This window comes from Argiope bruennichi, chromosome X1 (genome assembly GCF_947563725.1).
Source record: "Argiope bruennichi chromosome X1, qqArgBrue1.1, whole genome shotgun sequence".
In the NCBI taxonomy this organism is placed as follows: domain Eukaryota; kingdom Metazoa; phylum Arthropoda; class Arachnida; order Araneae; family Araneidae; genus Argiope; species Argiope bruennichi.
The window spans coordinates 105,475,016-105,492,672 of record NC_079162.1 but is presented as its reverse complement, the minus strand read 5'-3'; the positions used below and the strand labels follow the sequence as shown (position 1 = coordinate 105,492,672).

Below are 17,657 nucleotides of genomic sequence, written 5' to 3'. Positions count from 1 at the left end.
CTTCTTTCTGTTGTTCTTTGCTCAAACTGATGAAAAGTTTCTCAGCCTTTTATAAGAAGTGTTTGCCTCACAGAATGACAGAGGAATAACATGTCTTTTGCGTTCAAAGAATATTTATATAAAAATTTTGGATTTTCTGTCATTGGTCTTATTTTGACCGCAAATCTATCCATGGAATTAGACTCGTATTGATGATGATGATGATGTTATTAGTAAAATTCAATGAGAATGGTTTTATTATATTTGTATAACGATTCTTCTTTGGGTTCTTTTTTAATATATTATGCAGATTTAAAATTCTCATTTTATTATGTGTGGAGAAATTCAATATTGCTCCAACAAGATATAATGTTAAATATATATTTTTATATATTATAAAGTATACAATTTGTTGAAAATATTATGTTAATTTATCTATTTTAAGAAATTTTATTAAAATAAAATTTACTTTTATACTTTTAAGAGATCTTAAAAGAACAAAATGAATGACAGTCAAAATACATTAATTAATATTTCGATAATAATAAAAGAAAATTCATTAACAGAATTTACTTAATGTTGCAAAAAAGTCTGTTATTTTAAAAGAAAGAAAAAATTGCTGTAAATTATTTTGCATTCGAAATTTACTATTTCAGATTGCTTTATTTTAGCATTTGATTTCAAAATCTATAAAGTATTCTTAAAGTCAAGAATTGAGTTCTGTTTAATAGTTGTCAAAATTTAATAACTTTAAAAGTACTTTTTCTTCTTTTGAGTTTCCATTCAAGTTTTTCTGTATCATAGATATGTTTCCCACACATTTTTTTTTTTCATGTAAAAGAGAATCTACAGCTGAAGATACATACTTTGTATTCAGATAGTTACATATATTGGTTCCCTGTTAAAAGAAGAAATGAAGCTATATAATTCAGATTTCATGCAAAATGCAACTACTTATAATTAAAATTAAATATACAAAACAAATCACTATTACGTGTAAAATTATATTTTATAAAATTAAATGTTAAAAAATGTTATTACTGTCAGTTCTAATGACATTATGAGTATTATTATAGTTAGTTGAACTAGCTCAGACAACTTTAGATATTGTTGATGAAGCTTCAACTTGAACTTGAATGTAAGCATGCAGAATGTATCAGTGACAGAATTAGAATGCATAATTTATACAGAATGTGAATGCAGCTTCTAATTTGACAGAGTGAACATGTTCCGTTTGTAAACTATTGAATAGGAATGAGTTCATGGCATTTGCATACAGATAGAATTATCTGTTTATGTAATACATTGTATAGCTGATTCCATTTTTATCAATGGAAGTGGAGGGGGAAACCAGACCACAAAATATGATTATCATATTTAATAAGAGTATAGAGATAGATCATGAAAATACAATAAAAAATAATTTTTATTTTTGAATTGCATATAAATAAAATAATGAAGATGCCAAATTTTATTCAAGCTTTAGATAGATGCAACAGAAAAAGGATTTTAAAAAAATCGATTTCGAACCTCAAACTGTAGGATTTTGCTAAATATGTTGAAATATTTCATTTATTTTTCATTTTGATCAAAGTTATTACAAAATTACAGCATTTTAATAATCGGCAATGAGAAGTACTCTGTTAAAATACATTTGTGAAATATGTATTTATAGAGATAAATATTTATTCTATTCGTAATAAATATTTCTTTATTCATATATTCGTACGAAGTTAATTACAGAATGAATTAGTCGATTAGATTTTGTATTACATTTTAAAAACGACTTTACTTCATGTCAAATAGTTGTGTTAGATAAGAATATGGTTTTTATTTCCTAAAAATAGTTTTGTATTAACTGGCAATTCTGAGTGACTGGTGTAGCAAATTTAAATTATGTCTTGGATGAATTATTTTTTTCAATCACATTATGCATCAAAGTCAGATTTCAGATTCGAATTGGCTTTTGTTCCCTCCTTACAAAGACTGTTACGTCAAATTAAAAAACTGAACTAAAGATGAAATAACGTTTGCCGTTATAATTGTTTGCAGTTCTTAACCCCTTCACCTACGAACTTATTAACCTCCTAATTAGATGACACATCCTATTTGGGGCATTTATTATTATTCCAATTCCTGTAACAACATAAAGAACACTTGTGATATTGAAGCTTTTCCAAGCGATTTTTGTGTTTTAAATAACTTAACGCTTTCACATAATTGGAGATTTAAATACTAAAAATTTAATAGTTAGATGAATGTGCAGGCATGTAATTATAAGCGGAAGGTTTAAAAATCAATCTTTCATTTTTCCCCCATACTTTTTAATGTATGAATTATCTTTGTAATTTATTTAACACGTATTTATATGCATGTTGAATAGGTATGCATCACAAAATGTTAGGTTCTTTAGAAAAAAAGTACACTAAAAGTCAATAAAGTATAATTTTTATCTGTTACTTCATCCTATCTTCTATGTTCTTTATTTCACTTTGGCCATTCCAATTTATCATGCATTATTATGATAGAAACAAACTATTTTCCACAAGGATTAGTTGGTCTGCTCATTATGAATAATATATTTTCGTTCTAAATAAATGCAGAAATTTATTAGAAATCACGTTAATTATATTTTTATCAAAAAATTCAAACTTGGATTAATCTTAATTATTGTAATCTGAAAAGTGGTGTGAAAGTATCAAGTCAAATATCTATCAAGATGCTCTAAAAAATAAAAAATAAAAAATAAATTCCTTTTACAGAAGTAAATAAGTCCAAAAAATTATTTTATAAGAAATTCACATAAATGGCTAGAATATATTCATATAAAGTTCCGTTTAAATTTTTGTTTACAGTTTTCATATGAACATGTTAATAACAGCTGTAGGAAAAAATCAAACATTCATAGTAAAATATATGTGTATTTATAATAACAGAAGTAGAATTTTCAGAAGACATCTATTCTCGAAAAATATACCGCTATAAATAAAATTAAAGAAAAACCAGAAAGAAAAAAAATTAATATGATTCTTTCCTGAGCTTCGGTGTAACTCATTTTTAGAAACTAATTCCAGGATAGGTCAAGGGCATGACTTAACTCCTGGGGTTTTGAGGGGAACATAGGCGTGTCACGGGAACCCATTCAGATGCCCCCCTACACGCCTCTTTCTTCCCCTTTCGACTGGTTCCTTTTCAACACGGAAAAGACCCTGTTCTTCAGGACAGGGACCCAAAGGAAATAAAGGTTCTGAGAAAACATATTTTTCCCTTCCAAACTAAGTGTAAAGAGAGAAAAATCTCAACTCAAATGAAACAAATTTTTAAAAACATTTAAACTCAGTTTAATTCTAATAATACTTTAATTGATTGGTATAAATGAATATATGCGGAAAAAAAATTCATTAGTCATACTCTGAAATTGGCAAGCTTAGATGTTTTCTTATTAAAAAGAGATAAATCTTTAAAAATCTGCAGTAAAATGGGAATTAATTTACAATTTTGGTAGAATTTTCATAAGATCTCAGAGGTAAAACTCTCATAATATAGAACTATGTTTCCCTCATTTTTTGTTTGAGCATTACCACACTGTTACATAATACTTAAAAAGGATTTTATTTTTTAATTTCTATTTTAGATCAAAATACTTGTTGGTATACCAAGAATAGCTACGTTCATTTAAGGATTTTAATCTTTTTTGAAATTCCATTCAATCCCTGGGAATAATTTATCTCCCATCCTTATCATTCCACTGCATGATATCAAGTAATATTTGTGAGAATCAACACGCGCTCTTTTTTGTTCTAAATTATACCCTGCCATTCGATGGCCAGTGGTGCGTATAATCAGAATATGATTGATAAACTCTAAATTTATTTCAGCTTTGTTTAACGGATGTAAAATTGTCGAAGCCTGTAGTGATGACAAAATCGAGTACGATGATTCATTTATATTTTTTAATTTTTAACTTACTCAAATAAAAAAAAATCGATATTCTTTTTTTATTTTTTCGGCCTCATTTGGAGCAAATTATTTTATGGAATTAACGATATTATACTAGTTTTATAGTATTATCTAATCAGAATTAGATAATATTATATAATTAATTAAAACTGATAGTTACGTCATGACAAAACAATTATATAAATAATCCGAAATTATAAATATTTCTAACGAGGAAAAAAATTGCATATAGTATCATACGCTATACATTTTTAATGTTCGAGTTACTTTTGAAATACGATATTTAGAATTCCTGTAATCTTATTTTCGCTAAATATTTATATCAAAACCTTAAAATAATAGTTTCTTTATTAAATTCAGACAAGTGAAAAATTTATTTTTTTAATATATCTATGTATTACTGCTACAAATTATTACATTTTTTTTTAATATAGATTGCACTAAGGTGACCGCTATTTTAAGAAAGATTCATCAAGTATTTCCAAATTTTGGAGCAGTTTTTGAAATTGTTGATTTTACATGTGTAAAGCTAACGAACATCTTTTAATGAGTAAAGGATAATAAGTTAGGGCAAGAATGTTTTAATGAGATAAAAATGATAATAATTTTGTGATCATCTTTTAATGAAAAAAAAAGGTAAATATCAACAATAGCATACATACAGTTCTATCAGAAAATCCATGTCAAAATCGAAATTTTTGCATAATTGTTCTTTATTCCTTTAAATTCCTAATGATGATAGCAGATCTTCATTAACTTAACATTAGTGCTTGAGGAATGCGCTACTAAAAAGATGTTAAGTTCAAGGGGCCTGCTCTTTGACACAACGAGTCATGCTGACAGTACCCATTTAATCCATTAACCCTTCAAACTAAAATGGAAAGTCAATCCCTATTATCCAATTACAGAAATTTTGAATCTGTGAACTGCGTTTTGACTTCCGTAGAAATTAATTTAGAAGACAAGAATTGGTATAAAACTATTATATAAATCTAAAACTCTCAACAAGGAATGCATCCATAAAATGGAATTTGTAATCTATTAAAGCATTAAACGAATTTTGTACCGCAAAAAAAGGGCTTGTTCTCATTCTTAAAATTAGAAGAAGCAAAAATCTACCATTTAATAAAGTTGCTTCCTAAAAAATATGACAAGAAACATCTGCTTTTAATATTCTTTTTATCTATTAGTGAAATTATTTTTACTATTGTTAATAATACTATTATTAACTAATAAAAAAGGTCATTTCTGGTACTAAACTGATTTTTTTTATCTCAAATTTTTTAATAATAGTCAGTTGTAGATTTCCCGTTTAAGAATTCGGAACTGATTGATTAGAATAATATTAGTTTTACAATACTTGAGCTGAAAAGTAAAGATTCCTTGTATTTACAAAATCCAACGTTAAGTTTCTAACTAACCGTTATTCCAGCTTTGGGAAGGTTGCCAATTTGTCCACAAACTCTCTATCGAGTTCTGCTTCTGCATCCGTTTGCAGCGTTTTGACGCCTGGATAATGAATTATGTATTGAACTCTGCTTCTGTTTGTTTATTTATTTACTTATTTTCTTTCTTCCAAAATAAACGACGCGACGACCAGAAGCAAAACGCAACTGGATATTTCATTCGTAATTTGCTCTCGTGACAACCATGGTGTCTCAGTCTTCGAAATCAGTATTCGCTTTATTTATTTTATTTTCGATGAATTTATGCATCTAACAAACATGTGCTCCCTTTTTAAAATTCTTCTTACTCATCCTTAGCATAATGGTTTGGTTTTGAAGAGGTTTATTTATAGATATGCTTTTGTATTAAGGATTTTGATATGTCCTTTTCCACTTTCATCCTCACACAACTTATTATGGTTGAATCTGTAGATAATGCGATACTTATATATGATGCCAAACAAATTACAATTGAAATTATTTTTTACTAATATACAGGTTGAACTTTAAAAGAAAATTTATTCGTGTTTCTATTTTTGTTTTCGACTCTAAAGGTAGCTTTGAATTTTAATGAATTTTAGAAAAAAAAATGTTTTCAATGCGTCTTTAAAACATATAATTAGTTTTTAAAAATATAATGAGTTGCCTTATCGCTTCTGATTAATTTCTTGGTAAAAATTAAAAAGAATTTCAATAAATAATTCAATTCAAAATTTTTCATTTTTGAAATTTTTTTCCTTTGAGCCGTCATTTAAAAGATTTCCAAGTTATTTACATAATTAATAATTTACATCTCTATTTAGAAAAATTTATTTCTTAACTTATTTCTTCTAATTTATTTTTTCTTCTTATTTATTTATTTATTAAGAATAAAGTAAAAAGTTAAGAAGATATCATCAACAAAGGATTTTTTTAACCCCTAAGTGTTCCATCGCATATTTTATGGGATTTTTTAAAATCTGATGGCGTTCATAAAATATATGTAAGAATGTATGACCACACACATTTCATTCAACAATACTGGCGAAATGTAACTTTTTTAAATCACACGGATGGACTGATTTTTGAAAAGTTTTACTTTTAAACATTCATACATATAAATAAGTTCTATATTCTAATATTTCGCACTCAAAAGATGCCAAAGCTGTGTTCTTTTCTCTTCTTGCGGAAAAGATAATCGCCATTCGAATTAAGCCTCGAATTTACTCTGATCAGGAAACTTAATGCGGTGAAAGATCCAAGCGAATTGCTGCAACCACAGAGAAAGGACGGCTATAAGAAAAATGTATTAATTCATTTTATTAATTGAGGCGAGAAGCGTGCGATTCAAGGGACTGGAAATTAATCAAGTTCGATCAAGAGATGAGAGCGGTAAATCTTTCCAAACGCATTCTCTATTCTTTTATTGTTCGGGGAGGAAAGGGTCTCCCTTTAATGAAAAGAAAGCCCGCCTTTATCCAGGGAACGTTTATACTGTGGTGGGGATTTGCGACCCAGCCAGCACAATTAACGTGGCGCTTTTCCTTAATGATCGCTCTACTCGAGTGACGAAGAATGTGTTCCTCTTCTCTCTCAAATCAAGACATGACACACAGATGCGCGCCACAAGGAAAAGCAAATGATGCTATCAAAAAAGGAAAGGGGCTGCGGGGGAAATTTAGAAAATGTGCTACTCTATTTGGAGGAATTCACTCAAACTTAGTTGTGTAAATCTTATCCTTTCATGAAGATCTGAGCTAGTTTGTAAAGAAACTATTCTACGAAAACGAGAGAAAAATATAGACTTCAAATATCGGATTACTTTCCTTATAGATCTTATATCTACAATTTATGTCAATTCGTACACTACTATATGCTTTTTAAAATGCTATCCATGAAATTTCAGCAATTGGATGCGAAATTCAAACATAATGTAATCTTAAAAAATATATATAATTATTCTATGTTTGAAAAGCCAGTTTCAAATCAGAATTATCAGGAATTATCAAACATATACTTTGATAAACTGGTATCACAAAAGAACTTCGTTTGGAAAACGCTCTTTTTATTTATATCACAAGTTTATAAATGAGCAAGATTTTAAGTAAAATATATAAGTAATGTATTTCGAGTCCAAATAATCAAACAATTAAAGAAATAATAAAACAATTTCGGGTCTAAATTAAAGAAAAACCTCAAGAAAGAAAAAAAAATGGGAGCATTTCTCCTAACATAGTAAATAGGTGGATTTTTAAAAATTCTGCACAGAAAGGTTTTAGAACCCCTTTTATGGAATTTTGCGTAGTCTAACTGATCAAATCTTCAATTAGTTGCTGATTCTTTCTTCCATTACACCGATCGTATGTTTTCTGAAATCAAATTATTGTCCTAAATGCAGAGTAAACTTATTTTTTTATAGCAATGAAATGAAAATTTCGGGAGTTACTGGGTTATTCATCTAAACTTAAATGAAAATTTCGTACTTTCAACAAAATTTTAGTTTTTATCGATTGCTTAAACATTTTCTATCCATCGCAAACAAAAAAATTGATTTTTTCACTGATAAGAATCTCATAACCAATTAATTCATAAGTATCGTTGAACAGGAATACAGAAAAGATATTTTTCTTTTCTGCATAGGATGTGAAAAATAATTTTATCTACTTTCTTTTTTACTAATTTGAAGTTTACTACTTTCTTTGGTACAAAATTTATCAAATGGAACCTTGTTAATCAATGGATTCTTTACATAATATAAACTCTTTAGATTTTCAGATTGCATAAATAAAAACCTGAATCCATTAGCTTGGTATATATAAATCAAATCAAATGCAAAACTAAATGATGCTAACTATTTTTTCTGTTACGGATAGTATTATTTTTCAAACACTTAATTAAGCACATAAATCTATTTTAGACATCGATATTTAGCTTTTTTTTATAATAAAACTATTTGCTTACTTTCTAAAAGTTGAATCTTTCATATTTTCTCAGCTTTTACAACATGTAATAGAAATTTTATACAAAAATAAAAGTCCTATAGTAATATTATTCCATTTTTCTTTTTTTTATTTTGGAAATCCAAACGCAAAATATTATTGTTGTTTAATTTCCTGCTTCTGTTTTCCTCTAGTTTTCAAACGAAAAAAAGAATAATAATATGTCATTGACAAATGAATTATGATAAAAAAAAAAGATTACTATTTTTCGAAAACAACTTTGCGATTTCGAAAACAACTTAGCGAAATTTCTTATTACCTGAATTTTTTTTTATTAAATTTCATATTATATCTTATTACACAATAATTACATTTCTCATATAATGTCTGTTTATGCTGGAAATCTCATTTCTGAATTTTTTTATGTATCATAAGTTCTTAAAGATTGATAAAAAAGTGTCATTATAATAGACTAAAAAAACATAAAATTGCAAAAATGAATACAAAAATGAACTGCTTAAATATTTTAATTGATCTGAATATAATCTATTATATATTTTCTGTAGTGCAAATTAGTAATATAAAGCTGCTCTTGCTTTTTTGAATAAAAAACAACCATGTAAGTTAAAGCAAAGTTGGCGCAAACCCATTTCAGTTTTCAACCATAGATAAAAGGCAAGAAAATGAAACCATGAAACATCATTAGTGATTATTTGCTTTCTGATATTTGTCATTTGGACATAGAATGGATTTTTAATGTTTATTTCTGTCAAACGAGGAGTAATTTTATGTTTTATGTGATTTAATACTTACGTCTTTAAAACCGTGCTACCAAAAAAAAAAAAGTATTTTTTAATGATTTTTTTTTTCCTAAAGAAAATTATGACTTATAGCTTCCGCCTATCATTTTTTCCTGTATGTATTGGCGAAATCATTTCTCGTGGTATTTTACATAATGCAAGATGAGAATGCACAGTGACTAATAACAATAACCAGCCTCCACCCCCTTTTTTTCGGGAAATTTCACAGTTATTTTTTAAAGTTTTACTTGAATAGTCTCTGCCATTAATGAAATTATCTGACCATGAAGATTAATCTTATATGTTCAGAAGTCTTAACTATTTAGACCTGAAAGCATTTACCATAAGCCAGTCATTAGTCTTCGAAAAGAATTAATAGAGGACAAAAAAGATTTGTGCATCATTACGTATATTTACGTAGCATGGTACCTAAATCTTTTTTTGCGTAAAATAAAAGGTCGCTGTTATTCCTTAACATAATGACGAATTTTCGCTGTGTACGGTTAATCAAATTAAAAATTTGACAAATGGTTTCTTCTAATATAATAAAATTTTGGTGAAGGCCTCCCTCCCCATTACTTAAAAAAAATTTAAAGCTACTGATTATTTTATTGCATTGTCATTTAGCCAGCTAATACTTTCCAAATTTTTTCTCTTATTGTAAACTCGTTAGAAAAAAAGTCAAATTTGCTACTAGAAAGCTTTTTTTTAAATTAGTATGTAATATTCCATAGTTTTGTAATTTGCAACTCATTCTGAAAAACTAAGGACAATTTACAGCTGTTGATACGTACGGTAATTTTCATATGCTTCCAGCATCTTGTGGAATCCTAATTTTGACACTTAAATCAAAAAGAGAAAAAAAATTAACAAGCAAGTAGTTGTTGGAAAGCTTACAAATAATATTATTTTAAGGTATTTTTCGAAATATTTCAAGTTAATTGTGATAATAGATTCTGTTGCTTGGAAATGTATCGCAATGTGTTTTAGTCTCGAAATCTTTTTAATTTTTAATAAAGTTTAATGTTATTCAAAGTGTGTTCTAGTAAATGTTCGTCAAAGTGTGTTCTAGCAAATGTTCGTCAATGTGTGTTCTAGTAAATGGTCTAAAATGTACCTCAAAATAAAATGTTTTTAAAGTTCCTCCTGCCAAAAATTCCGAATAGTAAAGCGCTGTAAGAAAACTCTTTCATTTGATGAAGCAAAAGTAAATGATGCAATTTCACTTTTGTCCATTAAAATTATTTTAAAGTTGTCAAGATTTCATATATTTAGTTCATTTCAGATAAAACAATGCTTTGAAAAAACAAACAAACAAAAAAAACACAATGATTATGCAAAAAAAAAAAAAAAAAAAAACTTGATGTGATGGGGGAAAAGTTCCATTAAATGTAACAAATACTTGTCTAAAAATATATAAATGCATTAAAAAAACATTATTAATATTTTTTTGGCATTTCGCTCCAATGATTTTTATTCAAAACATCGAGCATTAGTGTTAAAGAAGCTTCAAAATTAAGAAAAAATATTATGAGCCTTCCTCGTCCCATTGAAAAATATTCGATATAGCTAATTTACTACTAAAATGCGATTTTTATGTAGATCTTAACACTCTTATAAATTCACAAAAAGGAAAACAATGCGACTGAGAAAATGTTATAAAACAAACAAAAGACACGTTTTGCTTTCAAAATCGTCACTTTGAAATGATTTCATTAAAAAAAAAAATTAAACCCTTTTTATAGATTATTTTATCGAATTTTATTAATTTCACAATCGTCGAATTTTAAAGTGTACGCTCTCAGCTAAGCATTTCATCTCAAATTTATCAAAAATATTCATTTGATTTTCCAATTACAGCTTTGAGATTTCGATGAGAACGTGATGTACTCAGATTCACTCCTTTATTTCTCCTTCGCTCCCCTGAGAATCAGGTACAAGTTGAAATCGTAGTTATAGATTTTTTTCCCCTTTTTCTTGTGTGCCTGCGGGTGGTCTTCCCATCAGTAATATGCGACGGTTAAGTAATTTAATACGTTCCCCGGAAATGCCGGAGAACTGTGCGCATCATTCACGACTGCGGGGAAACGAACGTCATGACACATGCAACAAGTCCCACAGGGCCGTCAAACCTCTGGTAGTAAATCTTCCCACAAAACAATACCTTGATTAGAAAGGGAGGATCAAGCCCTTACCCTTATTGTTCGCCTTCATCTAAGCATTTGGGATAATATGCAAATTGAATTCTTTTCGGAAAGGAGAGTCTATGGGATAATGAAACAAACTGCACTTAACACTTGCCGCCCACTTTTAACAAATGAAAACGAAACTACTTCAGAAAATGGAACCAGAATTCCCTCATAGAAAGCGAAGCTTCACAAAGACTGGATCATTTGCATTCATATATTATATACGTTGCTCGGAGCAAGGGCTAAATTTTGAAGATCTAAGCTTCTGAAGTAAAGTCAGATTTTAAAATTAGGATAGTTTATATTCCAAAGCAGAGAACCGGAAATGCTAAGCAGTTAAAAAATTTCTACATTACAGTTAATTATAAGGAGTAATTTTTTAAATACTGAGGAGTCATTATCTCAAGTTTCTAGTTTCATTCATAACTTGCAAATGCAGAATCCCTCGAAATATTGGAATCTGGCAGAATATTTAAAATAATTCAAAGGTTTTCATATTTTTTTTTTTTTTTTGAAAACCAGTTTACAAGTAAAAAGGGAGGGTGAATAATTTCTCTAATCTAATACAAAGTCAGTGACATATTGAATTCAAAACAATCTAATTTTCTTTCAAGTGGCACAACAAAACAAAAAATGACTTTCCATTGGCTTTCTTTTGTACTAACAGAACAATTCTTCAATAAATAATTAATTTCAGCAAATTGTCTTCATTAATAAAGTTAACTTATTCAAATATAGAAAGGAGTCAAAGAATTTGGACAAAATGTTTCTATGTAATAGCTCAAGCAAAAGACTTTACAAAATTATAATAAAGTCTGTCTAAACATTTCTGTATAATATAATTAAAGAAATGAGATGCTTTCCGGGAAATGTAGCATTGTTTAGGAAAAGTAATAGAAAAGTGCATAATCATAATATACGCAGTAGCTTCTATATTTTAGTTAGTTTATAATATGAAAGAGATAACATTATTATATGCATTGAATTATTGAGCAGCCTTTGCTAAATTTTGTCAAACAAATAGGTAAAAGATTCAATAGATCTGTATTCTCAGGAACGATATCTACATCTTTTGAGCCCTTATACAGTAACGCTCACTTTTTTTGCTTGAGATTGGTTCAAAAAATGCTATATTCCCTTTCATCTTATAATAAAAATTATAATCAAAATTTTATTATAAGTTTCATCTAAATCTTCTGTTCAAAGTTTGCACAGATTTTATGATCTTCACAATCCAGAAATTTAAAATTAGTTTATCAATTTCTGATTCTGTTAAACAAAAATACCTCATTTATTAACAGCAAGTAAAGACATTTAATCACCATTGTTAATTTAGAAATGCACATATATGTCAGAATTAACGGCATTCAATAAAGAAAATTATAGTAAATTCTCTGCGCTTTTTATTTTTAAATTTTTCATTAAATTGTCAAATTTATAAAATGCACGAAGAATAATAAAAAGAATGAAAAAAATTAACGTTTTTAAAATAGAAAAAGGCGCCAATTGAAATAAAAGTTTTCATTTTTTTTTAAATATGGTTAATAAAAGGAAAATAACCCTCTTATTTCATCAAATTATGAAATGATCAAGTTATGATTATTATAATAGAACTCGATCAGTCTAATTAAAATTTGATACATTTGTCATTCAAATGACAATTATAAAAACAGAGCTCTGATGTGGAATTAAACTTCAAAGACATCTGGTATGTTTTTTTTTCCCCTGCCAAGTATAAATATATATATAATTTTTTAAACTCATGATTCATTTTTAAATGACATTTTCCAAAAATAAACTTTTAACTTCAGCTCACACAAGAAAAAGAAATGACCACCGAAATCTAACCGCCTTATCAAAACGAAGCATTTGAGGCATTTCCGACAAACGCTTTTCTTTCAGTTCATTTGGAGGATATTCATTTAGGCCCTTAATTCTCGCCCCACGATCATTTGGGTCAGCTTTCTTGAGGGTTTTCATCTATTTTCTCCGGATTAATTCGTAAGAGATCCCTTGAACAGGAGAAAAGAAATGGTGACAACAATGTCCCGAATCTCCCTTGTCGATATTAAAGAGCGAAAAAGAAAGGGAAAAAAGGGAAGGGAGGAAAGAATAAATAAAACAAAGACAATCAAAAGGAAGAGAATGGCAACTTCGATCGCGATTATATTCCGTCTAATGCGTCGCACTTAGAAATCCCTGCCGAATCCCCAGGGATGATTGATGGAGGGGATTTGAGATTTCAGGGATTTAAAAGTGTCTCAAGAGCAGCCCTTTGTGGATTCAAATGTAATCATTCCCTTCAGCGTGTTCAGCCTTTGCCAGCGTACAGAAAAACTTTTCCTACCTTTCAGATGATCTGTTTCTTTAGTTTCTTCTCCCTTTTTTTTTAAAGTCCTCCAGTTAAGTAAATTTCTTTTACCGAAATGAAAATAAAGGATACAAAAACAAAGGAAAGGAAAAACCTGGATTGTCCACTCTGTTTTCTTTTCTCACCAAGGTTTCTTTTTCTAATTGTAGCGATAAAAAGTAAACGACGAGGTAAAACTAGTATTGAGAAAACTTTTTATAGAAGCATTTGTTTGATTTTGTTTTATATTTCTAAAAATAGATACTCATTTGTAAAACGAAGATCTACATATGATAAGTAAGATATATTTTACAAATGGGAAGGAGATATAAATATCTGAGCAGGAAGTCCGAAATCTCATCAAGAATTGCTTAGTATAATCTGAGGCAAGATGATAATTTTAAACGTTATTTTTATAAAGAGAAAATAAATAAAATGCAATTTCTACATACATAGCTACGTTTAGTCATACATATTTCATTTTCCACTTAAATAAATATAGTGTTTGCAGGAAGATATTCAAATTTTCTTTTATTAATTATGGAATTATCAATATGGTTTGGAGGCATAATGTTTTTGTAAATTGAAATCAGAATAAATACATATGTGAGTAGAAGTTTTAATAACGTATTTCACACCATTGATAAGATGACTACAATTTCAATGAATCAACAAATAAAATTTCCTTTAAATTGATTACATGTGTTTGATGCGGTTGAACGAAATTTTTTCTGTTTAAACTATTAAAATCCTCATACAATCGTTTAAAAATAATTAAAGATATAAATTAATATACTAATGTTTTAAGCTAAGGTCCATTTGTTCAGAAAATAATTATAGTTTGGAATAAAACTGGGACATCGAAAATTATTAATTTCCATTATAAAAAAAATCTAAGATAGTTACTTAAAACCAAGTCTAAATTAGCTGCGTAAGGAATAATTTTATTATAGATATTTTTGTGTAGATGCGATATAAATTACTCGTGTTACAAGTCCCTCTTTTTTATTTCTTTTATCATAAAAAATATTACGTATTTTTACACTTTCATCTAACTTTTGCATAATTTCTGTATTGTTCAGATAGTGCATAATATAAGGTGCACTTAACAATCTATATATAATCAAATTGCTATCGAAACTTCTTCGAATTGGAAGATTATTAATTCGAGACTCGAACAATGACTAAATATATCGTAGACTAAAGATCCATCATGCATGTGGACCTGGGACCATCTATATATGTGTGACAAACCTCCTTGTGTTATGAGGCGCAAAATTTTGTAGAGAAGGTTTCCAGCTTAGACATCGTTCTCATAATTTAATTAGCTTTCAAAATCATTTTATCTATTACAAAATGGCTTTAGTGTAACTTGAAAGCAGTATTTTAATATTCATCACATTCAATAATGCCTCCTTCAGTTTTACTTTTAACTAATAAGATACAAAATATTTACAATATTTCATTATCATTAATTAATTATTAATAAACAGATATATTAAGCGATGAATTTTAATTAAAGAGTGTTTATTGTAAACTTTATATATGTCTTTTTATGTTTTGATCCTTTCTAAGTCATCACAATTCATGATTGGAAATTTCACATTCCATTATAAATTAACATTCACATTATTTACGCAACAAATTATATATATAATTTTATCGAACCATTACACTTCTTAAATGCTCCTTAAAGTATCGCGAATCTGTTGAAATTCAAATCCTTTATTTCGTACCGCAGAACCGTGACCATTTGAAAAGCATTCCTAGTATCCGCTAGCATTTCAGTAATTCTAAGGCTGAGAACGCAATTGTACCCGAAAGCGATTACCCGAGAAACCAGTTAAAGTGAATTTTGCGATCAGATTACCCCAGCACTTTCAAATTCTCAGTGGAATCGGAATTTGATTTGTGCATGTGAAATAACCTGAGCATAGATAATTGTTCTATTGATTTAACGGTTGCTTTAAATGGCCGCTAATTAGGACAGAAACTGTCTGTTAGCCGGGCGACCTCAATATCGCACAATTATTCGGAACTCAATTCCCTCAGTGGAAAGGCGGAATCATTTGCTAAAAGTAAGGAATGATGAAAAATTCCATTCATTGACTGTGATGCATAGGAATTCAATAGTTATGTTTCTTAAGAGTATTTGTCAATTGTTGGAGGTTTTAACTTTAAAAATCGATTGCTATGTGAATAGAAAAGAAAATCAGATAACCGAACAGTAAGATGTATGCTTTGTTGCGAGCTGTATTATCCCATGTTGTTGTTGACGCAATAAAGCATCCTAATCAATCTGAATAAGAATTTTATGGGAGAAAAATAACTAAAGCCGTCCTTTCGGTTTTATGATAACGTTTTTATATCTTTATATATTTTTTTAAATTTGGAATAGAAATTCTTTTTATAATTTCTTGGTTTCTTAATCACGATGCATGTATAAAAAATATGTCGGTATTGTGATTTAAAAAAATGCTTCTTTTAAATTCATTTTATAATTTTTTTTTATCAAACCGCATCTTTAGGAGCAAAATACGAAAATCTTACAGTTATCCTTACTGTTTTTCTTTGCCCTATTCAATATAATTCATCAGAAAAAATTCAAACAACTGCTAGCAGTTATACATAATATGAAAAAGTTATCTTATACGATAAATGATATTCCATGTTTATACTGGTCATATAATATGTATTCGAACCAGCTTTATTTTAAAAGATCTAAAATGAATTGCAATTGAACATAGGATTGATGGTTTGTATTAAACTCAAAGAATTTTTCAGCACATATAATGCAATTATTTTCCTCCATCATATGCTTTTTTTCAAACTTTTCATAAATAGTTTATATCTTCTCATGTACATATTTTTAAAAAAATTATGTAAATTGCAAGTCTGTAATAATTTTATCCGGATTTTTTAATTTGTTATTTACAAAACTGAAAAACAAAGTATGAAAGCTTACTAAATTACCAAATTACAATTCACACTTTCAAAACCGGTTACATGCAAGCTTTCTAAGCATTAATGAGATGGTAATGTGATGATAATTAACTATGCTTTTCTTTTTTTCTTATACCAGAGATCAATCTGTCTACAATGTGTAACAGATGAATCCATTTGCAGTGGAAGTCAAGTTATTAAATTAACATAACCAAATAAAGTGATTTCAACAAGAAAGTTCAAAGTCCTCGAAATGTCTCCCGTTCCTACATTAAGGTAAGACAAGTCAACTTAACACATTTTTTACCCCAACCACTAAAGGAGAAATTTCTGAACTGAGATACAACAGGATATAAATCTAATCTGAAAATTAAATTCAAAATTTCCCTCAATATAGAAATTTCTATAAAAAAATGTAAAGGGCAAATGCAAAAGTAAATATCAAAATTCTGAAATTGTTTCCTTCCTTAAAAAGGGCATTGATCGACAAGGAATAAATCTTAAAAAGCATTTGGATCTTAAGAAAAGGCAAGAAATATACAGTAGAATAACATCAAAGCAGTTAAAGAAAAAGAAAAAATGCTTCCTTTCAATGTCGATATTTTTTTACCCTTCCAAATAAAAAAAAAAATCGATGGCTTCGTAAAAAACAGTATAGACAACAGGCATTTTCAACTTTTAAAACAAAATGATGCAAAATCGAGAGTAAAAGAAAAACCTAGAAAACAAAATGGGACGTAAAAAGGAAATAAATGCAAAAAAAAAAGCAGTGACATTTGGATAGAGAACTTAGCTTTTAAGTAAAATTCTTTAATGAAAAAAAGGTTAAGAACTACAGTTGAATGTTTTTGACGTGTTTAAAGTGCGCTGGAAAGAAATACATGCTGGATAAAGAAAATTCATCATATTTCTTGTTTGTTTTTTTCTCTTACTGGAGAATTGAAGAATCATTTAATACCGATGAATTGAAATGTATGCTAAGTCAGAGAAAACAGAATTGACTTTTTACATATTCTTTGGTCATTTCATACACATTTTACAACATAGAAAACAAGTTAGTTTCAGGTAAGCTA

The 17,657-nt window shown here is 28.2% G+C and overlaps 1 long non-coding RNA gene across 2 annotated transcripts in view; it reads left to right on the top strand.

Annotated features, from left to right (window-relative positions):
- Positions 1-17,657, top strand: part of LOC129958199 (uncharacterized) — an 84,870-nt gene that overhangs the window by 5,915 nt on the left and 61,298 nt on the right. For both annotated transcript variants that reach the window (XR_008783176.1, XR_008783177.1), the window contains exon 2: positions 16,724-16,860. This is a non-coding gene — a long non-coding RNA (uncharacterized LOC129958199). The remainder of the gene's footprint in view (positions 1-16,723; positions 16,861-17,657) is intronic.